The sequence below is a fragment of the Manis javanica genome, chromosome X (genome assembly GCF_040802235.1).
Source record: "Manis javanica isolate MJ-LG chromosome X, MJ_LKY, whole genome shotgun sequence".
In the NCBI taxonomy this organism is placed as follows: domain Eukaryota; kingdom Metazoa; phylum Chordata; class Mammalia; order Pholidota; family Manidae; genus Manis; species Manis javanica.
The window spans coordinates 32,057,832-32,065,288 of NC_133174.1; the positions used below are offsets into that span (position 1 = coordinate 32,057,832).

Consider the following 7,457-nt stretch of genomic DNA (forward strand, 5'->3'; position numbering starts at 1 on the left):
AATGCTGGTCACCCTGACCTAACATTTTGCCTTTGGGGAATGGCAAATATCACTTCTCCAACATACAGAGGAAGCATTTAGCTCCACAGATGCCCAACTTCAGCCCAGGCAGGAAACCATCTCTTCAGATAAAAGGCCACTGATGATCTGAGCTGAATAAGACCTTGCTGCATGTGCTAGTCCAGAATTTCTCAAACTCCAACGTGTGCATGAATCCCCTAGCAGGTCTTGTTAAAACAGAGACTCTGATTCAATGGTCCAGGGTGGGGTCCAGGATTCTGCATTTCTAACAAGTGGTCAGGAGAGGCTGATGCTGCTGGTCAGTGGGCCACACTGTGAGTACATAGGCATTAGTAAACGTCCAGAGGCTTCAGTGAAACTTAGCTAGGCCTCATTTGCCTCCTCTGTAAAGTGCAGTTAATAATAATAGCTCTCTCAAAGGATTGTAGTGTATCTGTACAGGTAAAATGGGGTCGACTGAGCAGTGAACGGGAAATTACAGCCCATTGTGGTAAGTGGGTGGAGAGGAAAGGCCAGGGAGCTCTGGAAGCATAGCGCAGGGACCCCAAATTCCAACATATGGTGGAAGCTCTGGGAAGGCTCCCTGGGAGCAGGGATGGCTGGGATGAAACAGGGAAGGTAAGTAGGAAGGAAGCAGGTGGGGGGATGGGGTGGGGGATGCGGGCAGAGGGAAGGGATGTGAGGGCCCTGGTGCAGGTCAGGATTCTGCGAGGCTGCCTCTGGGGCCAGGTGGGGTGAGGGCGGGCTGCAGAAGGGTTGGTGAAAGTGAGGGCAGAGTGGGGCAAGACTGCCACTTCCCGGGTGGACATTACTGATCCCTGACAGCATCGCCTTTCTTCCCTGAGGGTGGCATTTGGAATGACAGAGCCAGACCCCATGTGCAGGTTCCTTTTGCTTTGGGAGACAGAGGGCAGTTAGGCCCTGCCTGTGTCTGGACACCTGGAAGCGTGACATATGACAGGGCAGAGCGACCCAAGGTGAAACATGGTCTAGAGCCCCAGCAGGACAGGTCTGGCCTGGGGACTTCACCCTGCATTAGGGCCAAGTGCAGCACTGGGCACAATGTGTGCACTACAGTGGGTAAGGGGCGGGAGGGCAGTTAGGAAGGGCTCATAGGGAGTTCTACCGACAAAATCTACAGGAAAGTAGAAAAGATGAAGTAAATGCAGAATTGGTGCTGTAGTCTAATTTAAAGGTTGGGGAGTCTGAATGCCTGGGAGGGAAAGAGTTTAGAAACAGGGCCTCAGAGAGGGAGGAGAGTGGAGTGGAGGAAGGGAAGGAGGGAGGAAAAGGAAGAGAAAGACACAGAGAGGAGCGAATGAGTGAGAGAAAGAAGGAAAAGGAGGAAGAGGAGGAGGAGAGAAGAGGAGGCGAGGCGAGGGGAGGGAAAGGGAAGGAATGGGAGAGGTGGGAAGGCGAGATGCTGAGAGCTGAGAGGCAGTATTCCCAGAGGCAGAGCTGGAGATCTGTCTGTGCTGGTGAGGCAAATGAATACTTTAGCAGGGTTTGAAATAGAAGCACTTTTTTAAAAGAAGCGATCCCAAAGACTGGAAGAATCTGGCAGAGGGAAAGTAGAACATGGACTCCAAATGCAAACAGACCTGGCTTTGTGTTCCATCTTTGACACTGACTTACTGTGTGACCTTGGGCGAGTTGCTTAAATTCTCTGTATTTCAGAATCCTCCTGAATGAGAAGAAATAAGAAAGCCCAATTCACAAACTTGTTAGGAGACGCAAATGAATTTCAGAAGTGTAGCTCCTCACACATGGTTGGCACTCGGGAAACATGTTTCTGTGCTATGCAGGTTGTCCCCTGGAATTGAAAGAGAAACTGGCCCCCAGCAGGCTGGAGGGCCAGTTTGAAGAACTGAAATTCCAAGGCTGAAGGAGCACTGATGGCAGGGACCATTTTTGCTTTCAAATTCCGCCAAGCTGGGTGTGGAAATGTTCAGTTGCTCTGTGGGCTGACTGTGTGCCTTAGCTCAAACAGGCATGGAAGTGCCGAGAGCACTGTGGGAGGAGAAAGGCTGGAACTCAGAGGAGTGATCTTTGATAGAGAAAGCATCCCCATATCCAGAGTAAAGAGAAAAGCTAAGATTCACTAAGAGGAACACAGAGCCTTAAGCCTTGTACTCAGCAAGCAGGTAAAAGGTTCCCTATTGTTATCTCCAGTAGACTGTATGTTAGAGGTGAGCATGGTACAATAATTCACAGACTGGGGATAATGATTTGCACGTCATCTCGTTTTATAGTTTGAAATTAGTTTCATTGACATCATTTGTTCAGTCATTCAACAAACATTCATTGAGTGCCTAGGTTGTGCAGGCACTCATCTTGGGTATAGATGAATAGTGCTTTTAAATGGACTCCCTTCGGGGGTTCTTCCTGCCTTCTATTGAAGGGAATAATTAAGAGTGAACTTAATTTCCTTTCTATTTCAGCTAGGCCTGGGGAAACTTGCATTTGCATGCCTTCCCCTTTGGTGATACCTGAGTGGTTAGCTAGCTATGGTTAGTCAATTCTGTTGGTTAATGAACTGAGCAAAGAGGTCAAGGTCATGGTTCTGATCCCCAGGGGGCTGATTTACTGCTCCTCTTTTGCACACCATCCTTTTTTGTTCACCCTCAGTGTATATGCTTCCTCCCCTCTCAAGGCTTTGAATAAATTTTTCACTTTGCAGAAAGCCATCTCACTCCAGCCATTAGTTATTGACATTCAATGTCATTTCCTTAGCAAAGCTTGACTCACCACCCCCAGACCTGGTCGGGTGTCTCCACATACATTTCCATCGTGCCATGTAGTTCTCTAGTGGCATTTATTAGTATTTAAAATTATACTTTATTTTTTATATTGATTTTTATGTTGATTATATTGATTAATGTCTGTCTCCTTGAGTTCATTAGGATGGTGTTCAGCTGCAAGTAATAGGAAATTTGACTGACTATAGTTTAAACACAGAAAAGTTTATTTGTCTGCCATGACAAGATGGGCCATCCAGCAGAGGTCTAGTGGCTCGACATTGCCACATAGGACTCCGACTCCTTTCCTCTTCTTTCTCTGCTGTCTCTAGTAAAAATCTTTAGTCCTCATGTTTATAAGATGACTGCTGCTCCACAGGCCTAGTATCTGTATTCTAGCCAGAAAGAAGGGAGAAGAGGAAAAGTGAGTATCAACTGACTACTGTGTGTTTATGTCTCATGACAAGACCTGGGTCACATTACAACTTCCTTCTAGCTGCAAGGATACCTAAGAAGTTAGGTCGTTGCTGCTGCTATTTAGCTCTTACAGCCTATAAAATGGAGGCATTCCAGAGAGAAAAGGTAAACCAACTACAGTGGATCAACCTGCAGTGCCTTCCGTACTCCTTTACTACTTCAATAACTGAGGGGGCAGGAACCATGTTTCTTTTGTTCACCACTGTAGGTCCACCTTGTACAATATCTGTCCCATTATAGGTACCCAGTAAGCTTTTGTTAAATGTAAATAAATGACATCTTGCAGAAAGCATCTCCCACTTTAGGTCTTAAGAGGAATCCAGAGGATAGATAGATCAATGCCATCTTGCCACTGCAGGTGAGAAGAATTTGAAATAGACACCATCAGGGGCCCCACTAGCCTTCACATTGCTTTTGCATTAATTAGGAAAACGCATCCACCCCTTCCTCAAGACACGTTACTGCCATCTACTGGAAAATTGTCTTAATAAAATGATAAATCTGCCGCATCAACCATGTCAGTGGTGCCCCTGTAGATGCGATGAGGTTGTTGATCAAACAACCTGCATGGCCATGTATGTCCGCCTTGCAGGAAATTCAAGCATGTACCACCAGTAAGGTGGATGTGCCCAATGAAGAAGCCATCTGTCCTATCTCCTGAAGCAGAGGCAGGGAGCACTTTCAATGAGCACAGCTGAAGATTTTACTAGGGCTGATGGGACCTTGCCATATGTAAAGGTTTATTATTCTGAGCAGGGGTATGCTAAGAAGCCCAGAAAGTGTGTGTGATTTCTGCTCTTCACTTTTGCCTCCATAATATCATAAGAATTGCTAATCCTAAATTTTAGTTTCTCCATCTCTCCAAATTGGGGGCAAGAATACCTACCTCAAGAGATGTATTTGAATATCCACTGAGATAATGTACATTGAAGGGTTTGGGAATCTGCTCAACATTAGAAAAATATCAACTACGGTTAGCATGGAGAGCTGGCAGGCAACAGTGAGTGTTCAGATCTTATCTTCTACCATTATCCAGCCGCATGACCTTGGGCATGTTACTTAATTTCTCTGGGGCCCAGTTTTCTCATGTGTAAAATAGGTATGATGATATTAGAACCTATTGCCCAGAATGGTTGTGAGGATTAAAATTAGTTATAAGTATTCAATGAATGTTAACTACTAACTTTAAGGCAGCTGTGCTCTGCATTTGGTATTTAGTATTTCATTGAAATTCTTAAATATGTCCCCCTTTTGATTTTTTGAAAAGAAAAAGCACAAACCAGAAAATGAAATGAAACAAAAGGGTTCCTAGGCCTTTTTGCAAAGAGAGCTGAGACTGTGGGAAAAGAGTGATTAGCACATTTCTAGGACTCTGGGTCTGTTGTGATGTCTCTGATGTGTGAAAAGGAAGCCTCCTTTTTGCAGACCTTCTCCTCCCCTCCCCCAACCTCACACCACCCCCAAACACTTTGGCCAAATTTGGATGCTGGTCCTTCTAGATCGTAGCTGGAATTTCGCACGAAGTGGTCGGTGAGATTGATTTCATGGAAATTTCATGATTTGCAAAGCAAAAGGAATGGAAGGGAAGAGAAGGCCAGCCAGGCAGGTACGGAGGCTCATATCAGCCTGGAAGAATCTCGGTTTCCACATGCTCTGCCTCTTCTTTCCACACCCCTCCTCCCTCTGAGGTGAAACTCCTTGACTGCTGAGAAAAATCTGTTCAGATACTGGAGCAGTGAAACAGAAGGGTAGAGGATTTTGAAATAGAAAGCAAGCAACAAAATTGTTAATTCAATTGCTGTCTAGGCCGACTTTCTCATGTACAACCTCCCAGAGCCGGATTGGCCTAATTGTCTCGTAACAATATTTTATCCTGTCCTCTGTTCCATTTGTCTACTCTTCACGCTGCCAGTGTCCCTCCCCCTGATCTCTTTAGGGTGTAGAGTTATGGAGGAAACAAGATGTTTTCCATTCATTTCTCATATCAAATTTCGCTGTAATAAATAGTACTTCATTTTCCTTCCTTCTGCCCCACAGACAGAAAACGCTGCTGAGCACCTGAGTTCCCGGGCTTGCTTTGCTATATGACCTGAAGCTGACATCTTTTGTGAGTGTGATGGTTTATAGGAGAGTGGTTAAAAATCAGCTCCCATTCTGGTGACTAAATTTTATTGACTTTTCCAGGGCCTGTGGTGGGACTGACATGTCCCCCATTTAATTACTTCCTCCTTTTTGACAGCAGACTGAGTTAACTAGAGGACACGCAGGTGGCTCCGGGGCCGGGTAGCATGGAGTGGTCATGGCTAGGAAGCTGGGAGGGGGCTGGGGTGAGGACAGGCTGGGAATGTACAACCTGCTGGCAGTTGTGAGCTGCGGTTTTACGGTTGCACTGGGGGCAATAACCAAACAGTGGGGCTTTTGGACTAATTTGAAGGATGCTTTGCATAAATCCCAGCTGCTAGCCATATGTCCAACGCTTGTAGAGGGGAGGGTGTGTTTCCCTGGGCTCTTGTTTCCTTTGCTGCAAGTCAAGACTAACCAAGCTTCTGAATGCCCAGCTTCGGTCTTTAGGGGAGGATGGTTGGCCACAAAACCTTGAGCTGATTTAATTACAACCTAAATTTATATTATACTTTACCAGATTTTCCCTTCCAATAATGTTGTGTCATTTTGTCCTCATAAAACAACAATGTATAGGAACCCTCCATTTACAGATGAGAAGACTGAAGCCCAGAGGGACTGTGACCAATCAGAAAAGCCAACGTTGGGGTAGCGTACTAGGGGTCAGACACTCGTCCAAGCCCTTGAGAGCTAGTCATTCATCTCATGCTTATATCAGTCCTACAAGGCAGGTCCATTATTACCCCTGCTCATGGAAGAGGAAGCTGAGCCCAGAGAGGTTACTCACTTGCCCTTGGTTACACAGCCAGTAAGTAGTAGAGCTGGGACTTAAAGCCAGGCAGGCTGGCTCCCGAGTCTGTATTTATAACCACTGTACATGCTGCCAGATGGCTGGGCAGTGACAGAGCTAGATTTCACATGCAAGTACTCACCCTGCAATTTCAGGTTTTCCGTTATGCCAGGCCATCGTCTGAAATGTGCTCCTTAAAGATCCGTAATTCTCAGAAGGATTAGCCACAGCAAGTTAGATTTGGACTCTTTTCATCTGGGATCACAAAGGCTTTCCCTTAAATTTGTTTGATTAGTCCTTCCCTCCTTACTTACCATGAAGTCAGAGGCATACCCAGTCGAAATGAGCTGTAATGCGTGAGGAAATTAGTCTCCAACCAGGGCTTTGGAGAAACGCAGGTGTCTCGGTGTTGAGAGTTGTAAATCTTGGCAGCCTGATAGCTGGAACAGGTATTTTTCTTGCTTGGAAGAATGGGTGTGATTTCTTAGTTAAGGTGTCTCCACAGCCTGTGGTAAGTGTGAACAAACCGGGTGGAAGGGAGGGAGCTGATTTCTGCGATTGTATCTCCAGCTGCCCAGGTTGACTTTCTCACAAGAGGACAAGTAAGAGTTCACTGCACTTTCACTGGGGCCACAAAGAAAACCTCTGGGGGCATCCAGATTTTTAATTTCATAGCCAAAACCAAATGTACCAAATCCAAATCAGTGCAACTCCCACTTTTAGTTCTGAATAGCCGTGTTTTGTCCTCATTGGCAAACTAGCTCTGTAGCCAGGCATTGGGTAACATGAGACAAGTCATACAAAAAGCTGGGGTTGAGAAACCACGAACGGAGACTATTGGAAAGAGAAGAACAAAATGGCTTGGACTGTAGTCCTCTTTTGTCATATTAACCTAATTGTTGGGCAACAGTTTGTTTCTCTAGGCTGGGGTCCCCCAGAAGCAGATCCCGCAACAAGGGTGTGGGTGCAAGTTGTTTATTTGGGAGGTGATTCATGGGAGTGGAGAAGTGAGACAGAGAAGGCATGGAAATCCATTCGGTGTTAAAACAGGTTGACATTGTGAGCAACTGAGGCTCCATGCTTCTGGGGACCTCAGGGAGAGGGTGTGGAAGGTGCCTCAAAGTCCCACCTGAGAAGTAGGGCAGCTGGGATGTTTATCCACCATCTCCTATTGGGGTGTGGCCCAGGGTGGCCTCTATGGGTGTTAACTCCCCAGCACTTGGGCCTCTCCCACTTTTGGGCTGAGAGTATTTCGTTTGCTCATAGTAAGTAGGCATCAGGCTACCTGGGGACAATGAGTGCCAAGGGGA

At 46.2% G+C, this 7,457-nt stretch overlaps 1 long non-coding RNA gene across 1 annotated transcript; it reads right to left on the reverse strand.

Annotated features, from left to right (window-relative positions):
- Positions 1–2,963: 2,963 nt before the first annotated feature.
- On the reverse strand, positions 2,964–6,890 carry LOC108410072 (uncharacterized). Its single transcript, XR_001856393.3, has 2 exons — positions 6,462–6,890; positions 2,964–3,154 (listed from the first exon to the last, which is right to left on the reverse strand). It is a non-coding gene; the product is annotated as an uncharacterized lncRNA (long non-coding RNA).
- Between the last annotated feature and the right edge of the window lie 567 nt (positions 6,891–7,457).